General features: G+C 31.4%; 1 long non-coding RNA gene across 1 annotated transcript in view; it reads right to left on the reverse strand.

Annotated features, from left to right (window-relative positions):
* Nucleotides 1-17,800, reverse strand: part of LOC134715982 (uncharacterized) — a 45,637-nt gene extending 27,837 nt beyond the window's left edge. Inside the window, exon 1 of the long non-coding RNA XR_010106822.1 lies at nt 17,721-17,800. This is a non-coding gene — a long non-coding RNA (uncharacterized LOC134715982). The remainder of the gene's footprint in view (nt 1-17,720) is intronic.
* Between the last annotated feature and the right edge of the window lie 5,278 nt (nt 17,801-23,078).

The following is a 23,078-nucleotide window of genomic DNA, read 5'->3' on the forward strand; positions in this document are numbered from 1 at the left end:
TGGGGGTTTGATGAGAATTGAACACGAACCAATTTAAGTCCCAAACTGGTCATTCAATCTCAATATCATCTAAAAAGACCGATCAATAAATTATTTAATTATGTGCATTCTTTCAGATAATATTTAGATTAATTGACGACTGAGGTAATTTCAGCACTTTTCAGACATTGCTCTTGCAGTCAATTCAGACTCTTTTAAACAATTCAATATGTTATTGATTTTCACAGGTAAATAACATCACCTGAACAGTCTGAAATTCGGCTGTATAGATCTTAATCGACTGCAAGTAAATGGTCTTTAGGTTACTGATAATACCACAACATTTGGCAGAATCTACAAACTAACAAAAAACTGAAATGACGTGATAATCTATTGTCCAGTCTTTTAATAGTTTATATCAAAATGACCGTTTCCTACTTTTACTTGTTTATAAATAACTGCTTTTTTTATATATTTATGTAGTTAATTTTGCCTACTACAAAGTGTTAGTTGTTTAAAAATATTTTGGCGAAGTAGAAATAAGTGTCTAGATAAGATAGGTCTTTGGTAGAAGATTTATCTAAACCTACTATAAAAAATGTTAAGACAATTGAACCTCGATTAGGTTCATATAGGAGAACATGACAGCATTGGAAAGCAAACACAAATTACTTTGGTTGCCTATAGGAATACCAAGGTGATGCAAACATGTCTATAATATTTAATCGTCTTTAAATTAGGTATAAATAGTTATCAAAGGTACCAGGATTATAATTTAGTACACCAGACACGCGTTTCGTCTACATAAGACTCATCAGTGACGCTCAAATCAAAAATATTTATAAATCCAAACAAGTACAAAGTTGAAGAGCATTGAAGATCCAAAATTCCAAAAAGTTGTACCAAATACGGCTAAGGTAATCTATGCCTGGGATAAGAAAATCCTTAGTTTTTTCAAAAATTTCAAAATTTTGTATACAGGAAATTTATAAAAATGACCACATTATTGATATTCATGTCAACACCGAAGTGTTGACAACTAGGCTGGTGACACCCTCGGGAACGAAACGTCCACCAGCAGAGGCATCGACCCAGTGGTGTAAATAGTTATCAAAGGTACCAGGATCATAATTTAGTACGCCAGACACGCGTTTCGTCTACATAAGACTCATCAGTAACGCTCAAATCAAAAATATTTATTAATCCAAACAAGTACAAAGTTAAAGAGCATTGAGGATCCAAAATTCCAAAAAGTTGTACCAAATACGGCTATGGTAATCTATGCCTTGGATAAGAAAAACCTTAGTTTTTCAAAAATTTCAAAGATTTGTATACAGGAAATTTATAAAAATGACCACATTATTGATATTCATGTCAAAACCAAAGTGTTGACTACTGGGCTGGTGATACCCTCGGAGACGAAACGTCCACCAGCAGTGGCATCGTTAAATCATTTACTGACAAGGAATTCTATTTTCTTATTCAAATGTGCAAAAAAAAAGTTTGCATTTTTATATTGATGCAGATCATATAAAAGAGGGACGAAAGATACAAAAGGGACAGTCAAACTATATAATGTATGGAACATTCTACATTATGCACGCTATTATATAGAGTCGATATTGTCTCGGAACCTTATGGTGCTTTTAACAACAGTTTTAAAAAGAGTATTTTTGTCATTTGCATGTTTTGCATACATTTTTGTATTAAATGAGTATAATAATACACAAGTTGCACAAAATAATGGTTTGACCCCGTTTGAACCTTAGTGAAAAGCCATAGAGGTCGATTTAAAAAAACTGCGGTACAAAGACGACTAAAAAATTTGGTATGTGATGAAAAATCATGAGCATGTCGTAATGAATTAATGTACCTTTGTATACGCTGTCATCGAACACATATATCAGAATGAAATGTTAAAGGAGTTGATCATATAATATTAAATAAGATGTTCACTATGTGGATATCATGGAATAGTTATGCATAATCTGTCAAACGCTTAGTGAACATAATTTCAACGTTAAATTGAAGCAATCGCTTTAAAACTTGTACGGACACCATATCGTGTTGGGTTATTGCTATAAAAAAATGTGCACAGAGGATCCCATTAAAATTGTACGGACGTCATATCTTTTTGCTTACTGTAATAATAAAAAAAAAAATGTTGCAAAGATGATGACGAATATATTACAATTTGTAGTAACAACAATCTCATCATCTTTAACACGAAGGTGACGTCAAAAAGCTAATCTGGAGCAGAATAATTTGTTCCGTTAATTTTATTAATGATACAGGTCGAATAAAAAAGCAGTTAATGTCTTCTTTTCCTTAAATATCTCTTTTCTCTCATTATATTTGAAACTCACTCCCACATTTTTTTTTGTAGAATAGCAAAATGTTTTAGAATCCTGTTAATTCAACATGCAATTCAAAGAAACTTCATATGGAAATCTTCTATTTTTATTCTATTTTGAATTGCACAATGCACTTTCTCTATTAAGGACCAATTTAATTCAGAATGTTATTAAACTATCTCAATTGTTGCTCATTGCACTATATTTTTAATTTTTATAAATGCCATTCATTAAAAAAAAGAACCCATATCGTGTTTGTTTAATGCTATGAAACGTTTGTTGCACAGAGGTTGACGAATATATTACAATGTGTGGTTACCACGTGCTCAAACTCGTTTGATAAGGGACTTCTCGATTAAATTTTCCTAGGATTTCAGTATTTTTGTGATTTGACTTTTCACTTGAGATCACACGTTCGATTGGTTCGTGTTGCTCAGTCTTATGTTATCTATTGTGTGTTCAGTAGACTGTTGTTTGTCTTTTGGTCTATTTAAATGTATTTAAATAAATTAATAATGATATGCATATATAGATTCCATCTTTCAATTTTGAAGACTCTAACAGATTTGTTTTAAAAAAAAAGTACTAGACATTGAACGGAAATTCATTAGGGTAAAATACTCATGGATAAAGATTAGGAGAATTTTAACTCTTTCCTTTGTAAAAACTGTCATTGCAGGCTTTATTAAAGAAACTTTGATTATCATGTTAAAGTGAAAACTAAACAAAAAACACCAATTGCATAAAATATGCATTCAATATCAAACTAAAGCAATAGTTGTTAGCTGTGAATCATAACATGGCAGGTTAATACAAAATTGAATATTGCTTTAATAGAATTTTAAATCTTTTTCCTTTCACAAAATTGTTATTTCCTGACATAACAAAGACATCTGGAATAGCATGTTAGAAAATCAACAAAGTCCATTAATTGCATAAAATATGCATTCAATATAAAATACTTGATATAATTGTTTCAGGTGAATCATAACAAAGCTGCATGTTGTATACAAAATTATGCATCTAACATGTGCATATGAAAAAAAACTATCATGGTCGGGTTGTTGTTTTTGTCTCTTTGACACATTACCCATTTCCATTCTCAATTTTACTTTCTAAACACTTCCAATGATTTCAAACATGTTTAATTACAATCAGGAAAAACTAAAGATAAAATTACGATGGGATATATATACATATAAAGTCAAGAAAAAGAAGGCTCGATAACGTTTTGATTCAACTGATCTATGAATAATATGCTTTAAGAGTCGTCATATTTACTCCAGTTCTGTATAAACCACTCTCGGACGGAAGTGTGTATTGCATTCACTTTGGTTTAACGCTCTTTTATATACCAATAACATATATATTCTTATGTTTTATGTATCACACAAGGACCCACTAATAGTACTATGAAACATAAAGGAAGTTATTAATTTTTACATCTGTAGTTAATAGTACCAGTCTAATAGAGAAATGTGTAGTATTTGGATTATTGCATTTATACGTTTATATGATGTAAACATATGTAACAATATAATGGTTCCGTTCTTTTATGATTTACTTCTTAGAAAAACCAGGAGACTTTTAAAGTCTTTTGCTTCTTAAACTGTGGCGTTACCGATGACATTATTTTGAAGAGCATGTGACGTACGTTTTTATTATATTGTACAAACCTCTCATGGACTATTGTGAAAAAAGCTTATAGAAACAAAACAATGCGCCGAACATCTGGCACCAATAATAACACTCATATTCCAGCTCTCACTAGACAGTGGTACACTACCAGAGGATTGGAGAAATGCAAACATCTCTAGCATATTTAAGAAAGGAGACCAACATGCGGCCGAAAACTACAGGCCAGTCTCATTGACATCAGTACCATGTAAACTTCTTGAGCACATCATATGCCGTCATATACTTAAACATCTAGAAAAGCATAATGTATTAACATCACTAAAACCACGGCTTTAGATCTGGATATTCCTGTGAGACCCAACTTGCCATTACAATCCATGATATGCTACAATCCTACGATAAAGGAAACCAAGTAGATATTGCGATTCTGGATTTTTCAAAAGCGTTTGACACAGTACCTCATGATAGACTCTTGCACAAAATAGACCAATATGGAATTAGAGGAAATATCCACAAATGGCTAACTTCATTCCTAACCGAAAGAAAAATGCGAGTCCAACTTGATGGAGAAAACTCAAGAAATGCTTCAGTTGAATCCGGAGTCCCCCAAGGAACGGTACTAGGAACCATCCTTCCTGTGTCACATAAATGATCTCCCAGAGGCAGTAAACTCATCAGTACGACTATTTGCAGACGACTGTTTGCTCTACCGGGAAATCAAAAACCAAAATGACCATAACAAAATACAAGAGGATCTCAAATCACTAGAAAAATGGGCCGACGACTGGGGTATGCGCTTCAACGCCAAAAAATGTTATATGCTTAGCCTGAAAAGTACAAGTTAGCGTTTTAACAACCTTAATAACCACACTCTTGAACAAGTGTCATCCAACCCATACCTAGGACTCCAAATACAAGAAGATCTTAAATGGAAAGAACAAATAACAAATACATGTAACAAAGCCAGTTCTACTGTAGGCTTCCTTAGAAGGAACCTACAACACTGTCCTATGGAATGCCGTAAAACAGCATATATAGCTCTCATACGATCAATTATGGAGTATGGATCAATTATTTGGGACCCATATACCCAAAAAGACATTGACAAACTAGAATCCATACAAAAGAGAGGTGCAAGATTCATTACCAAAGACTACAAATCAAGAGAGGAAGGATGTATGATAAAAATGCTAAAAGAACTTCAGCTCCCGTCATTACAATCAAGACGCCAACAACAACGACTGGTCTTCTTTTTCAAAGTGGTTGAGGGGAAGATACCAGCGCTTCCTCCCGACGATTTAATTAAATTTCATAGACCAAAGAGACAAATCAAAGCAACAACATATAATAACTTTGTTACAAAAAACATTATAGACCACCAAGTCCGTAACAACAAACGTGCGGTCATAGTTCCAACCAGTAAGACAGAACAATACAAGAACTCTATTTTTGTGCGCACTGCAATAAACTGGAACCATCTGGAAGACTCAGTAGTGTGCGCCACTACTACCGAGGAGTCTAAATCAGCACTCCTCAGCAAGCGCGACTAATTGTGCGCAGACCAACCCGTCACATAATAGCCGAAAGGAATCTGTGACGTACCCATCCTAATTTCACAAGTGGGAAATACAGATACAGATACAGAATGGCTCTGTAGGAACACTGTAACACACGAATACAAAAAACAAATCAGTCAGCAGGGATGCACTTATATTTATCCTGTCGTTTATAGTTATAGAAAGATGTGGTGTGAGTGCCAATGAGATAACTCTCCAACCAAATAACAATTTAAAAAAGTAAACCATTTATAGTTTATACATGGAAGATGATAGGCATATCCGCTGTCTATGCTATATCCGTGATAATTGTCTCGTGCACATATAAAACATAGTTAACATTTGTACAGTTAACAGCAAATTACATAACTTTTTATTTGATTACTTATAGTTAACAGCATGTTTTGTGTACTTAATCTATGACGTTTAAAATTTTAACATTGGTTTTGCGTATTTAAAATCAATCATTTCTGCTTCACATCAATTCGCAGGTGTTCAAAATCTTAACGTAAAGATTGTATGCTGAAGCTCATATTAAAATCATGTATCATTTATAAATAAAATTAAAGGTCACGTTACACAGTGTTTTTCTGTCGATCAGAATACCTGATGATTTCAAACTAAACGTTCGCAATTGTTTTAAAACGAGGAACATAAGGAAATATTCACTTATATGTAATTGACCCTCAAGAAGTTTGTAAAATAATGCTTTCAAATGATAAGCACAACTAGCCGTTTGGCACTGTAATAATATATCATTAATTGTTAATTGTCAAATGATAATAGATTGGCGACATAACATGGATTAAGGAACAGATGTTTTGGTACAATTATTGTCAATATTTATAATTATGTCAAATTAATGTCAAAACTATCATTAAAAAAACCCTTACTTAAATCTGTTAACATCCTTTTACAGAGCTTACAACAACTTACAACTCCCGTTAGCGCCATGTGTCACATAGGCGCGAAAGGAAGCCATCCATCTGAGTCAGACTGCTGCTGCTTTTTGTGCTTTTCCCCATGTTCTCCATCCAAATTCTGTTCTTTCCTTATCTAACATTCGTCTCCAAGTTTCTGTTGATCTTCCTACATTTCTTTTTACTGGTGGTGTCCATGTCAAGGCGATTCTACAATCATTCCATGGGTCCATTCTCAGGATATGACCTATCCAACTCCATCTCCTGATCTTAATGGTGTTGGTTATGCTGCACATGTTGGCTATTTGTAGCAGTTCTGCGTTGGATATCATAGTTGGCCAAAATATCTTAAAGATTCTACGCAAGTGCCTGGTGTTGAAGGTGTTAAGTCTATCTTCATCTCTCTTGCTTATCTTCCAACATTCTGACCTATATAGCAACACTGATATTACATTGCTTTTATAAATTTCCATTTGGGTGTTTCTTCTGTATTGGTTTGATGTCCATATTTTTCTTAGCTTATATGATGCTGCTCTTGCTTTTTTAATTCTATTCCTTATGTCGGCTGTTGCATTATCGTTGGTATCTATGACCGATCCTTGGTATGTGAATCTGTCTACTATCTCTAGTTCTTCGTTGTTCAATGTAATAGGCTGGATGTTGTTTGCCTTTACACACATTTTTTTTTACAGAGCATTGTCAGGAAATTATTACAAAAATCACTTCTAAATTTACTAAAATTTCAAACTACTCATGAAATAAGTGGTTAAAGATTTACCGTGTTATATTAGTGGATATTAAAGAATACTAAACTTTTTTGTTTAAAAAAACCCACTTCAACATAATTATGTTTCAAAGACGCATTACTGGCGTTATAAAACTTACATCAAAAACCTAAACGTCGAACAGATCCATAAAAAATCATTAAAATGCATTGTCTTAAGTACGTAACATTCTCGTCTGAATTATTTGTTTTCTGCTCAATTGTCTTCTATTCTTCTCTCTTGTTTGTCTGCCAACCCTATTATACAGACGTCTTGGTTGTCAATATTGTAGAAAAATTTCGGAAGTTTACAATAGCAATGGCAGATTAAGATTTGTGCAGTTAAGTGTAAATCAAAGCTGCCACTTTACCACACTCTATTTTGTCGCGATAAAATTTCAGGATTAACCTGATTGAAACGTTGGTTAATTTAAATGTAGCCAAAAATTCCACTCCAAAAGGTGATATTAACGCTAGAAAAAATGGACTGACCCCTTCGCTGGGTGTCATTTTCTAATGTCAATCTGTGAAATGATTTAGAGTCTTTAATAAATTCTCCATATTTCAATTTTTCAGTATTTGTCTCCGATATTCGATTCATCTTGGTCAGATTTTTGGCTGGTATGTAAAAAGTTCAAATTAGGCGATGATTATGTTAAGGCTTTTATAAGTGAAGGTGACAAAATGGGTACTTATATTGAGTATTCAAAATCAGAACCGTGAAGCTTCACATAAAGAGTTCATATATATTAAAATTTTACATCTGCTATCCTGCAATTATCTTTGTTAAAGGATTCTATTGAAAGTAAGTTATCATATTTCTATATAATTTGTTACAGCCAAAGAGTTAGTGTTTCAAGGCAGATTTCAACCAAGACTCTTCATACGTGAAATGAAATTTGCACAGCCATTCAACTGTGTGTCATTACTCATTTATTTATTTAAACAAATCAAAATCAAATCAAGTTTTATATTTATTTTTCCATAAACTTAAATGTTCGTCAAATACCACTTTCCAATGAATAAGCACATTTTATGTCACTCAATTTGCGTGTTTCATGATTTTTTATATCTATCAATCATCTCTTCCTTCTTATAAAATCCACTCCATTCCAATGGAAATCACCGGTGTAAAATTCTATAATCCTTAGCGCACTGGGCACCGAGTCCGTTTCTGGATTCAAAAATTGAAATCGTTGACACTCGATCATAACTCGTGTTTCATAACTGAACAAAAGAACACAAATATTATTCTCTCCTAGCGGTGAATAAGTATATTTTAAAGTCATGGTTTTATCAGTTTGTTTTGATTTATAAGTTTGAATGTCCCTCGTGTATCTTTCATCACTCTTTTAATGTAAGAAACCTGTTTGAATTTTCGATGAAATCAAGGATTTAAAAAAAAATGTACTTGTGAGACGATACTCATTATAACATTTCTAACACAGAATATCTATAAAGAATCTCGTGTATTTTATTGAATATGTCAGAGTTATGTATAATTTCTATAAATATTCATTCTTAAAGAAATGTTATCTATTCTGTAGAAAAGCGTTATACAACATGATGCGTTATTCCGGTTTTTACTCTTTATCTTGTTCTCTGTAGATTGATATGTGATGAACGGATGATTTGAAAATTATGTGACTTTAATAGACTATTCGTTACCACCTGTTTGATCACTTCTGAAGATAGATCTGATTCGAGGAAGGTAGGCCATATCAATATTGTATTTCAATTGTCTTATCAAAATGTTATTGTCCTACATTATTATATTCCTGTTGAAAAATATTCAACACTTGTATTAATCTTAACGCTACCATCGTGTTTCTCTTTTCTACTTTCTGTTGGATCTATTGAAAAGGTATTATTAACATCTCTCTACGAAAACGCTATAGTTTCACACAAGTGGTTTTAAAAATAATACTGTATGTTCGGCATATACTAATATGCAACAATATAAGCAGACGCACATGTATCTGAAATTGATCAGAACATGATCTCTTTTAGAGATAAACAGTAAGATTGGGTTGGCTTTAGGTCAAATCTTAAAATCCTGCATGGAAGTAAAACAAATATCAACTGATTATTATCTGTGGGATGATATTGTAATATCCAATTGTTTGTTGATTCCTGGTCTCGTCTTTATTTATCAGGTGAAAGCTCCATGTAAACTTTTGATACATTTAGGTCATTTATAAGACTAATGTTCAAATATTAACTAAAATTTCTTTTTTGAACAGATGTTTAAAAAGAAATTTTGTTTTTGCCCTGACCTAAGGCCTTCACAAACTAACATGCAATCGGGCAGAACACAAGGAAATCACATCTCTAGGGTTATGCTCAATAACGGATTATAGTCTATCTCAACTGGCTTTCAATGTAATTATAACATTGCTATGCATGTTACAGTGTATGGTTTTTCATTACTAATTAAAATATCCTAAATAGCTTGAGTGTGCCAAAAATATATTTGATTTAAAAGACTTCATCATCCTACATGGTCAATTCAAGAAATAATACAAACTTCAAAGCATCATTTAATTTATAACTCTTTGGTGCTTGCTATGTGAAGATGCAAAACAATTTCGATTCTATTATAAATTTCGGAATTTCGTTTTTCGAACCAGTCTTATAATTTAAGCCGAAAGACAGTCATTTTGATTTGACGAAGCACTTTTAAAAGGTGCACAAATACATGTAGACTTTTGATATCATTTTATGTAGGGTCTTAGCGGAAGACACTACCAGAAGTTTCAATTTTGTTCTCCGGCGTCTTCCAAATACAACTGACTGTTCAATCGAAATTGTGACGTTATGCACGTGCACACCATGTTTTATTGGAATAAGAACATAATTTTCCTAACTGACAAAAGAAATGTCCCTCGGTAATAAAACAACTGACGTTACATTTTAAATTGTGATGTCTTGCATGCCCACCCTATGATTTTTAATGCAATAAGAGAAGAATATTATATTTCAATAACAGTAAAAAATATTTACTTTTCATGTACTAGTAGTTTTTAATTTCTTGCGGTACTGTAGATTATTACTTTTATCTAACTATGCCTTGATTTTACTCCAATTCAATTAAGCAGGATGATTCTTCAAGATAAAAAACAAATTGGTTGTTAGAAACGCTAACTTTAACTTGCAGTGAAAAGTAAATATATACAAGCTAAGTGAATAGCATAAAAACCTCTCAAATTACAAGTTTTAATGAGACGATTGAGGGTATTACAAGAATATCAAATCCAATATACTTTTTTTTATACTTTAAATAGACCTTAAAAAACGTTTCTTTCGATGCCAGTGATGTATATTTTTACTCACATTTATTTAAAATTAATGCATGTAAAAGGTTAACAAATTCACAGAAAAAAAAACTAAATACAAAATCATATATTTTGCACATTTGATAAATTTCTCTTTTTGAAATATTCGATGGCTTCGATTAAAACAAACATTTAAAAAACGATTCGTTGTGTTTCGAGTATAAACAAAAGCAGATTTTTGAAAGAATACTTAATTTTTGACCAGCCTTTTAGACCCTAATTTGTGAAAATAAGCCCTAACACAAAAGGCAATAATCTAACTTTATTAATATACAAAGAAGATATGGTATGGTTGCCAATGAGACAACTATCCACAAAAGACCAAAATGACACAAAAATTAACAACTATAGGTCTCCGTACGGTCTTCACAACAATGAGCAAAGCCCATACCGCATAGTCAGCTATAAACCTGTTTTCATGCCACCTTAGATATCGTGTATGAGCCGTGTTCAGCTACTTAGAGGAAAGAATGTCAACATTGAAATTGTGAAAAAAAGGTGAACCATATGTTTGACTGATCATTTATTCATGTCAAACGATGATTTACATATGAAGAAAACTTAAACAGACCTAGATAAATTCAATTGCATGTGTTCGCTGTCTATTTATAATTATGTTTATATAGGATTATATGACATTCGTTAGATTTCAAAGATCATATCAATGGTTAAACAGATAGACTAAAATACACACGAAATGCTGAATATAAAGAAAAGATATATTTTGATTGTCAATGAGACAACTCTCCGCAAGAGACCAAATGACACATTGATAAACAAATGAATGACATATATTATCGATTGCATGCATTAACTGTGCATACGAGACATTTTATAATTGAGATATACGTTTAATTAAATTGAGAATGGAAATGGGGAATGTGTCAAAGAGACAACAACCCGACCAAAGAAAAAAACAACAGCAGAAGGTCACCAATAGGTCTTCAATGCAGCGAGAAATTCCCGCACCCGGAGGTGTCCCTCACCTGGCCCCTAAACAAATATATACTAGTTCAGTGATAATGAACGCCATACTAATTTCCAAATTGTAAACAAGAAACCAAAATTAAAATAATACAAGACTAATAAAGGCCAGAGGCTCCTGACTTGGGACAGGCGCAAAAATACGGCGGGGTAAAACATGTTTATGAGATTTCAGCCCTCCCTCTTTACCTCTAGCCAATGTAGAAAAGTAAACGCATAACAATACGCACATTAAAATTCAGTTCTGATGTCAGAAGATGTAACCAAAGAAAAGAAACAAAATGACAATAATACATAAATAACATCAGACTACTAGCAGTTAACTGACATGCCAGCTCCAGACTTCAATAAAACTGACTGAAAGATTATGATTTCATCATGTGAACATCAGGCACAATCCTTCCAGTTAGGGATTTAGTATCATACCATCATAACATATATGAGAAGAACATAACCCGTGTCATTCCAACAACGACCCTATAAGTGAATCAATATTAGCGCCAAAATATGCAATCTTTAATTACCAACAGTATCGTAACTATATCCCTTCTTGATAAGTCTATTCAAAGATTTTGTTAGTTTCTGAGGTGAATACTGACAATTTTGTGCTTTTTAAAGAATATTTCCATAACAAATTGGATGTGAAATACCTAAATGTATAAGAAGTCTGCATGCTGAGCTATATTTACGAATGATGTCCTTATACCGATGATAAAATTTAGTAAATGTTTTGACTAGTTTGTGATATCGAAAACCCTGGTGTAATAATTTTTCTGAAATACATAAATTTCTCTCGTTAAAATCTTAAACATTGTTACATACACCAGAGAATCGTACAAGTTGAGATATGTAAACACCGTAAGATTGTGACAAGGGAACGTCACCGTCTAAAAATGGATTAAGTATGTTGTAAATTATTATGATAATTTGAGTCAATCCGGAAACATACATTTTATAGCTAATGCCCTTATCATGAAATGTGACTCAAATCAACACTAATTTTACATGCACTCATTAAGACGTTCGTTTTCCTTCATATTAGCTGCTTTATCGAAAATATTTAGAAAACCTCTCTACTTTATTAATTGATTTTTTAAGTATGCTGCAGCCAATAATTTTTAACTGTTTAATAACTATTGAATATTCTAAGAAGTAGGATCTCAAATAATATATTGAGAGCTACTCAAATTAATGTATCAAAATAGTATGGAACACGGAACACGGAACACGGAAGTTGAATTGGAAAGGATAGCTTTGATCCAGAGACAGTTGGTTTTTTGTTGTTTTAGTTTTCTCTATTATATAAAAAAAATTGTGTTCCATAAACATAAGAGAGTACAAAAAAGATGCACAAGTATTTATAATGACATTTATATATTACGGTATATAAAGGCAAATAATAATTAACCGTTGTCTTGTACTTCCTTTATTTCCCTTTATTACTAGAAATTGCACCAAATAGCAACAAGATCAAATAACTATAAAGGTTCTCAGTTACATAACATAATTAAATCTTATCATAAGAACATATAACGTTCCCTTATACGTACAAATCAATCTTTTAAACTTTAAATTGACGATCGAAATACCAATCAAATATAATTGATGTAAATCGAGAGGAAGTGAAACACAAATATTCGAAAAAATGCTGACAGCGCTAATATGACCGAACAATGAAAATAGGAAGAGCCAAAATAATGTTAACTGATTATTAAGTGATAACTATTGGTTTTTTTTCTCAATTGTTTGTTCCCTGGTGTCCTCTTTATTTAGCATGTATCAGCTCCATGTAAACTTTTGATGTATTTAGGACATTTATAAGACTTTTGCTCAAATATAACCAAAATGTCCTTTTTGAAAAGATTTACAGAAATATATTTTGTGTTTGTCTTGATCTTAGGCCTGCACAAGCTAACATGCACTGGGTGAAACATAAGGGAATGCCACTTTTGGTCTCGTGTTTACAAACAGATTCTTGTCAATATCAACCGGCTTCACATGCAATTATAACATTGCTCTTCATGTAACAGTGCAAGTTTTTCAATACGAATTAAAACAAAAACCCAAATAGCATGAGTATTGAGTGTGTTCTAATAGCATTTTATCAAAAATACTTCATTTTCCTACATATTCAAATCAGAGATTAATACACATTTTTAAAGTATCATTTACTACTTTGTGTTGCTAGCAATGTTGAGATGCAAATGAATTTTAATTCTGATATAAAATTTTGAGTTTTTTGTTCTTCAAACCTGACGTACCAGTCACGGGGAAAGGCCTCAAGTTTAATTTGAAAAAGCACTATAAAAAGTTGAACAAATTCATGTAGACTTTTGATATTATTTCCTGTAAATTCTTAACGGAAGAGACTAATAGAAAGTTCCATTAGGATCTCCAGCGTCTTCCAAGATACAAATGACGGTTTAATTCAAATTGTGACGTTATGCACGTGCACACCATGTTTTATTTGAATGTGAACAGGATTTCCTAGCTGACAAAAGAAATGTCCCAAGTTCACAACTAACTCTGCAATTATAATTGTGATATCACGCACTTACATCCAAGGATATTTATTGGAATAAGAGAATAACATCATATTATATAACAGTCAAAAAAATTACTTTTCATGTACTAGTAGTTTTTAATTTCTTGCGGTACTGTAGTTATTACTATTATCTGATAATTCTTTGTTTTTTTTACTCTAACTTAATAAAGCAGTATGTTTCTTTAAGATAAAAAAAATAAATTAGTTGTTAGAAACTACAACTTGTAATATAAGTAAAAATATACAAGCTAAGTGAATAGCATAAAAATCTATCATGTTACCAGGCGTCCATAAAGTTTTAATGAGGTATTACAAGAATATCAAATCAAATATACTTTTTTCCTTATACTTTAAGAGATCTTTCTTTCAATCTCCATGATGATGTTTTACTCTCATTTATGTTAAATTAATGCTTGTTTAAAGGTTCAAAAATTAACAGATAATAAAACTTAAAACCAAATTATATGTTTTGCACATTTTATAAATTTCTCTTCTAAATATGCGACGGCTTCGATTAAAACACGATTTGAAATACAATTCTTTGTGTTTCGAGTATAAAAAAAGCCGATTTTGGATATAATACTTCGCTTTTAAGCAGCCTGTTTAATCCTTCTTTGTCAAAATAAGCCCAAACATAAAAATCTATGATTTAACTTCATTTAACCTATATGCATATTATCCTAAATATCATGTTCTAGGAGTATTCAGCTACTAAGAGGAAAAGTTAACCATTTATTTAACTGATTCGATCCACAAAAAAGGTCATATTTATACATGTAAAACGATAATTTACATATGATACAAAATCAAACAGACATAGAGAAATTTAATTGCACGTGTTCACTACCTATTTATATTTATGTTAATATCGGAATATATGACATTTGTCAGTCTTCGGAGTTCATATCGATGGCTAAATAGATGGTATCTAGACTAACATGCGCACAAAATGCTGAATTGAAAGACTAAATGACACATTAACAAACAGATAAATGAAGCATATTATCGATTCCATGCATTTAATTGTGCAAACGATACATTCTTTAATTAAGACTTACATTTAAGTATGACTTGTTATAAATCATTATGAAAATTTGAGTTTGTCGGAAAACATACATTTTACAGCTAATGCCCCTATCAACACTATTGTTATATGCACATGTCCTTCATTTAGACGTTCATATTAGCTGCTTTATCGAAAATAATTAGAAAACCTCTCTACTCAGTGAATTGATGTTTAGAGTAAAATGTATGCTGCAACCAATGAACCATTAGGATTTCAAGTGATTCATTGATAGTTACTCAAATTAATGTTTCAATATATATATATATATATATATATTATCAAACATATTGAACTATTGAAGAATTGAAACCAATATTTAGTTAACCGATCCCTTTTTCCTGCTTTTAAGTAAACAATTATTGATATTCAACAAATTGTTATTTTTTGAATTCTTGTCTAATCTTTTACCTGAGTTGTTTCACAAACTATTAACTTTTGATTTCTTTGTGGTTCATAATATTGAAATTGTCTTATGTATTATCGCTGCTGGCGGGTTGTTCGTCAAACTGCTTTGGTTTCAACATGATTTGTAAAATACTTTTCAAACACTTACCCTTGTTAAATATAGACCTTTTTTTTTTTAGGTTTTATAAGTTCTTCAACATTTGTATTATGTTTTGGAATTTCAGTTATTTAGGCCCCACTAAGCAGGCTGAATTGTCGAAACGCACAAAAGAGGTAGTGAAAGTAAACGTTAATGTTACTTAAGAATTAAAAAATATGCAAAGTTCCAATCTTTCGGGCAAAATTGAATCAAATTGAATTTGGCTACTACTTTAGGGTCCCTGCTTAATCATATAACTCCATGCAATTTTGCGTATTTAGGCATCCAGTGATTTCAAAGGTTTAAGAGTGATCCTTCTGAAGTTATAACGTGTAACTTTCCTTGACTAATGCGTTTTTGTTTAAGCAAGGTTGAAATTCTGACTGATACATGTGAGTCACATATATAGTGCTTCTATCAACTACGTTTATGTCCCCAAACAATAGATGTGATGCAAAATACTGACCAAATATATATTCTATTTTTGTGAACCATTATTCATCATTAGCTCGAAATACTATACACGGAAGTTAAATTAGAAAAGATACATTTATTCCAGATATAACAGTTGATTTAATGTTGTTTTAGTTTTCTCTGTTATATAATAATTGTGTTCCAAACAAAAGTAGAGAGAACAAAAAAGATGCACAAGTATTTATAATGACATCTATATATTACGGTATATAAAGGCAAATAATAATTAACCGTTGTCTTGTACTTCCTCAATTTCCTTTTATAACTTGAAATTGCACCAAATAGCAACAAGATCAAATGTCAATAAAGGTTCTAAGTTACATAACATAATTAAATCTTATCATGAGGACATCTTACGTTCCCTTAAACGTATAGTTCATTCTTTAAAATTTCAATTTAACGATTGATAAAACAATCAATTGTAATTGATGTTAACCAAGAGAAAGTGAAACATAAACAGTGTAAAAAAAATGCTGACAGCGCTAATTTGACCGATTTCCTAAAAAAATTGGCAATGAATGTTGCAATACTTTGTAAAAATGAATATAAATTCAGCTGGGAGATAATATAAAATGTTATTCTATAACTTGGTATTTCTGTTTTCCTTGTAAAATGTGATTTGTTTTGTTGTTGCAAAGACAAAAATTTTGAAAATATGACTCAACAAGTACGATGTGATGAGTATGACGCAAAAAGTTGGCGATGGGAAATGATTTCCAATAAATCGGTTTTTAATCAGATTCTAAAGCTACACGAACTCGATTTTTTACAATATGTGCCATTGATGTTTTCGCGTTTTCCCAACTAAATCCTAGAGAATTCTAAGCTAACAATGAACCAATAATGTTCAAAAGTTATCAACGGTACCAGGATTATAATTTAGAACGCCAGACGCGGGTTTCGTCTACATTAGACTCATTAGTGACGCCCATATCAAAATAGTTATAAACCAAAACAAGTACAAAGTTGAAGAGCAATGAGGATCCAAAATTTCAAAAAGTTATGCCAAATACGGTGAAGGTAACATTATGCCTGGGATAAAAAAAATCCTTAGTTTTTTTAAAAATTCTAAATTTTGTTTACATGAAATTTATAAAAATGACCACACTATTGATATTCATGTCAACACCAAAGTGTTGACTACTGGGCTGGTGATACCCTCGGGGACGAACGTACACCAATAGTGGCATCAACCTAATGGTGTAAATAGTTGTCAAAGGTATCAAGCCTTCCATTTTCAGCTACAAATCACATTAATAGTTACCATTAATAATCTACAAATTACAACATTTCGAAGGACTTGTTCCTTTGTGCTGTGCGCTAATAAAAAAAAATTACATACCAACACAGGGAGGAATTAATAGGCATTGATACGATGTACAATGTGCGCCTAACAAAAATAGCGAGATTTAAAAAAAAAATATAATACGCATATTTCGAGCTTGATACAAAAATTATAATGAGTGTATTTGACGGACAAATATACCCACGTCCTACATCTTGCTACAAACAATGATGAATAAAAACTGCCATAGGCCGAATTCCGAATGGATTTTACTAACCTTCTATATATTTCCAGGGTGTCAGTAGTGAACCATATAACGAAATGATCGCGGACTGGACTTGTCCTGTTTGTAAAAAAAAATGGAACACATTAACAGGCATACAAGACGTGGCAACATAGAGTTTACATGCATCTTTATACATGTACAATTTATACGCATCTTGGCAGATGCACATCAAGATTGTGTGTACTAAAGTAGGGTTGTAATAGTTAACGTTTGTCATTTTGTTCTTCATTATAATTTATGTTATCTTGCAAAAAACAGTTCTCAACACAATGTCAATCAGTATGGACCAATTATTAAAAGGACGCTATTGAGAACAGTTTAGAGGTGTAAACATGTGATCACACATATATTCGTCCTTTATAAGTAAGTGATTCGGTTAACAAAAATAGTTGAAAGTCAATCCGTGGAATAACATTAATTTTCTCTTCTTTTATCGGAGAATGATGTTAGGTAAAGGAGGTTGCACTTTCTGACTTGAATCGCTTTCAATTTCGTAAAACTAATAGAATCAGTTGTCTGTGAATTGTTTCTCACCGTTGAGTTCTCTGAAATAAACAGCCATAATTATTTCCGCACCATTTTGACAGGCTATTAGCAACATTCACACATGTCTTTGTAAACATTTATCAAAATTTACGTAAAGGTTCTTCTGATGAAAGGGAGAAAGTTTCCACAAAAATCTTTAAAACTATATACGGTATTTTTTTCTACTTTTTTTCTTAATCTTTGAATATTAGCTCAACTGATGCAAATAAATTTTAAAACGAAGCATACAACTTATTTCGATATCTTGTCATTTTGAATAAACTACTCATTCAAACTATACACGAACATCCGTTATTGTATTAAATTTCTTGTAAGTTTTTCACGCGTGGTACAAACTCATTTGCTCTGTTTTAATAGGAGGAGAATAATACATCTTAGAATTATTTAAATATATCAAAAGGTACAAACAGAAAGTAGGCAAACGAAAAGATTACCACAGCGTGTACCACCGTCTTACAAGCCGACAAACTAGAAATGTTTGCAGGAGGAAATCTAAACGATTTTTTTACTTTCTCACAATAATCTCATCATAGCTACAATGATTGGTAGTTTATAAACAAGACGATTGTTTTGTTTACGAAAGACTCAGCAGTGACGCTAAAAAAAAAAAAAAAAGAGTTATATAAACACACAACGTAGTACCAAGATTAATACTTTTGAGAACTCAATATTCCTAAAGGTTTTGTTAATAACAGTCATAGTTTGTGTCAACAATTTTATTTAATATCCGATCAGAAGATAATAATAAATGTTTTAAAGAGAAAAAAAAGATACCCTTTATATAGTCGTCCATCGGTAAAACAGTAAATGTAGGCCTATGTAGAACTATGTGATCAGAGACAAAATGTTCACCGATTCTAGTTTTCAAGCTAGTTTTGATTTAAAGACATTAGAGTTCTATATTTAGAATGAAAATTATAACTTTTACTTCTTTTTAATCACTTCGTTTTTCTCCATTATGTAATAGCGTTGAAATTAATGAAATCATTTTATCTTTTTTCTTTGATCGTGCAAACATCCTTGTGGGTCTTTCCAATTCTTACGGTATTCATCTTTTAAAATGTATTCAAATTTATTATTTATAAATAATTACTAAAAAAATGCATTTTTATCTTTTCTGTTTAGATTATAACAATTTTTCAGGTTTTATTTACCAATCGACAATTTTGTGAGGCATCTACCATTAACACTTGCCATTCTACGGGGAGGAAAACAACTAGTCAGTGTATTCGTTCAAAGCGTATTAATTTACCTTTTTTTTTTATTTGAGTCCAGCCTGCCAATTGATATTTTATCGTGTGTTTTTCTATGCTGTGATGTTATGATATTTTGTAAAATAGGGAAAAAGGTTTGGTACCATTAAAACGTTCAATCCCTCTGCAAATGTTTGCACCCCTCCTAAGTCAGGAATCTGGTGTACAGTAGTTGTCGTTTCTTCGGTTCTCGTTTTTTATATAAATTATACCGTTGGGTTTCAAGTTTGATATTTTACACTAGTAATTTTGGGGCCCTTTATAGCTTGTTGTTCGGTGTGAGCCAAGGCTCCGTATTCATCTGCAAGATTTAAATATAGAGGGAACAGTAATAAATCGGTATTCAAAAGTCATAAATCGATTGAGACAAAAAACAAATCCGGGTTATAAACTAATACACATCATCTACAAAGATGAATTATATACTATAGCTAATATATCTTTTGTATTATATAAGTTTGGTAAGAAATATGAAAAAGGAAACAAATTCGCTGAACTGTGAAATGTTAAAGAGATAACATCACAAAAAAAGTATTGTTTTGTTAAAGGCTCTGAAACATTTACTTGTTTGTAAATTTCAGAATAAGGGTCTCATGAGCAAACAATTAGGCTTAACAATAATTTTCTCAAGATAATATTTCAGTTTATCATAATACTGTGATATGTATTTATTTTCGTTGAAATAACAAAATCTTAATTATATCAGCACGCTTTTCCAATTTTAGCAAAACACCGAAAAACCTATTACAATGCATACTTGCAAGTACTTAGCATTTCATTTCATTCAGCTCTTATTATCTAGGTATAATAAAAAGATATTTTTGTCGATTAATTTCAATACAGTCATTATTCATGTAGATATAAATTTTGAAAATTGTAAATAAAGTTTATATTCAATTATGAAAATTAATCTGAGTTATGAATTATATATATGCTACTATTATCATAATTGTTTAGAAATGAAGTGTAATGATATTGCACTACTATTATTTTGTTTGAATGAAATAGAGTGCTATAAAAGAAAATACTTCTAAATATTCTAAATATAATTTTACATTGAATAGTTTTTGAAGGAGTCATACATATAGAATAACCATACATTGTCTCAAAATATCAATGTTATTTGTACAAGGCTTAGAAACAGGTAGAAAGCGAGGCTGTGCCGAGCATTTCTACCTGTTTCGAGCCGAGTACAAATAACATTGGTATTTCGAGACAATGTATGGTTATTCTTTATATACTGCAGCGCTTGAAACTGTTCTAAATGAAGTATTTTGGGTAAAAAACATCATTTCTTAATTTGAAGCGGACGACGTTAAATTTCCGCGAACCTGCATGTTTAATTGACGTCATAAATAAAACTGTACGGAAACACATTGTCAACGTCATAAACAAGGTGATATACGAGAAGTTGCTGTACTAATTAATATAAACTTGATACCTTTGATAATTGCATATTTTTCGATAAATATCATTACTGGCGAACTTTTTCATCCCAAGGATTGAAGCACAATATCACTCATTCTATGAAACAGTCTGTTAATTTACTGTGTAGGTTATAAAGTGTCAATATATTCGGAAAATTTAAGAGAATTTATACTATGCAAAGATTGGCTTAGCAAGATTTAGACTATATACATTTGAAATTTCAGTTTTCAAACCTCTGCAATCTCGGTTTGCTTTTGACATTCCACCTCTTTTGATTCTGCGCCATTGATGTGTCTTTTTTAGACTAAGCCAGTATCGTTCGTGTCGTATATTAAGCCTGATATCTATAATGAGTTCTAATTCTGTTTTGGCAAAGGTCTATTTCTTTCTTAGCTTGCATTGTCGTATTATCAAATATAGTAACCAAGGTAAAATCAACTAATGTAGTTTGTTTAATGACTGTGCGGTTCAAAAATGCAAACCTCCCTATTATGATAAAATAGAACCACCTGCTATTTCGTATACATTTAAAAAAAACACACAAATTAAAACAGAGAGACAAAAACTATGAGGAATAAGGATCAAAAGATCAAAATATCGTCAGGTCATTGTATACACATTTCGTCCTAGTGCAAAACAAAATGTATAAACTGAACAATTTTGATAAGCAATCTTTTGATGCTTAATTAAATAAAATAGAGGCTAAACATACCATATGATAATTCAAATCTCATAAGTAATTTGACTAGAAACTACATTGTAAAAGTGATCATAAAAGAGTAAAAATAAAACCACTTTCTATTAAGATTTAGTAACATGAACTCCACAAAACGCGTGGGGATCTCAGATATTGCGGAATTATCAAGATATGTGGTTTCAAATGTAGATTGAAATACATTGATAAATTAATTAAGTGAATATTCGAACATAATATTTGTTATTTGTTATGGAATATCTGTTTTACAGATAATATCGGATATGTTCCCCGTGTCGTAACTACAATCCTGTTCCCTTTTCTCTAATGTGACCTACCGAATTATATTATTTACAGGTTTTGTAATAACATGTGGAGGATGTTTGTTGGGGTTCGTGTTGCTTAGCCTATTGTTTTATATGTTGTGTCTTGTGTACAGGCTATTATTTTTCATTTTCTTCCCTTTTTATTTATTTAGCCATGGAATTGTCGCTTTTTTTCTTTTTTTTTTTATCTTTGAGGGTTTGTTTAAAACTTCTTCACTACATGTTATATCTTTGTCACTCAAAGGTTTTCTGATCAAATCAAATGTTCCTTTTATAAAATAAATTGCAAAGATATACTTGCTGCAACGAATAAGAAGGTTTCTTTTATTATAATATAATAAGATTGTTTTACTGGAATTGGCAATAGATGATTACAGTTTGTATGTAGCTATATGGGCAGTCATTACGACCAATGAATAGCATACATGTCCATGTGAAGTTCTGAATAACACTTTTATGAAAATATTCGCCTAAATTACATTGAATTTCTAAATGCTACAACCATTGCAATATAGTTTGCATTAAATAATCGGTAAACTGCAGTTGCTGATTCTTAAGAAAATATTTGGCGTTTTGATTCTACAAAACCATATAGATAGTGACAAACTTTAGATATGTTTGGCGATCAAAAAGGGGCACTCACCTTCTACATTGTACGTCCGTCGTCGTTATTCACCACTGAAACGATGCCGATAAACCCAATTATGTTCACGACATAAAATGATTCTTTTCAACTTCTCAGGTCATTAACAGTCATTACTATCTTAAGTGGGTTTAAAAGGGAACAAAACTATACAATTATAAATTAATTTCATCATTACCATTTATTTGAATAAAACAATATCATGGTTTATTGTTCTTGACATGATTCTTTTAACGAGTTTATTTTCATGAAAGATAAGACACTGTTTACAAATTTTTTCTTCATTTTATTTCACAATTTTACTCAAAAGCTGATGGGTTGAGATTTTTTTTTTATCCTAATTGGATTTTACTGTTCTTAAAGGAAATTAATTGTATTGGAAAAAATATATATTTAACCTGGAAAGTTTATATGCTACAGATAAGGCTTTTATGGACAACATTGACACATTCGAGCCAT

This window comes from Mytilus trossulus, chromosome 4, assembly GCF_036588685.1.
Source record: "Mytilus trossulus isolate FHL-02 chromosome 4, PNRI_Mtr1.1.1.hap1, whole genome shotgun sequence".
NCBI lineage: Eukaryota > Metazoa > Mollusca > Bivalvia > Mytilida > Mytilidae > Mytilus > Mytilus trossulus.